Genomic DNA, 403 nt, shown 5'->3' with positions numbered 1-403 from the left:
GCTTTAGCCCTGCTCTTCTCCCTTCCAGTTACAGGAGCAGGGGTGAATATCGGCCCTTGGGCTACTGAAACCCGGTCTTTGTGGTCTGATCCTTCCACATTGTCTCATTGGCAACAGCACAGCGCCAAAGCTGGCGTTTCCATTGCTACAGCACGAGCCAATTTTTCTAAATGATGCTCTGCCCTCCTCACGTCCTCTCGCGGTGGGTGTCGAGATGGCCGAGTAGTCGACAAGCCTCGTGTCTGCTCCTTCTTACACACAACAGAAATATGCGCGGATAACGTTATTTATGGGATTTACGGGATGAGAAAACAACCATTTTGTGCAAGCAGAGATGCGTGGCTTGGGCACTGCAGACACATAGAGCTCGGTGCGGGGCCGGGCCGGGCCGGGCCGAGGAGCC

Source organism: Nothoprocta perdicaria, unplaced genomic scaffold (assembly GCF_003342845.1).
Source record: "Nothoprocta perdicaria isolate Ctin4 unplaced genomic scaffold, notPer1 scaffold_53, whole genome shotgun sequence".
Taxonomy (NCBI): Eukaryota; Metazoa; Chordata; class Aves; order Tinamiformes; family Tinamidae; genus Nothoprocta; species Nothoprocta perdicaria.
This window is presented reverse-complemented; position numbering follows the sequence as displayed.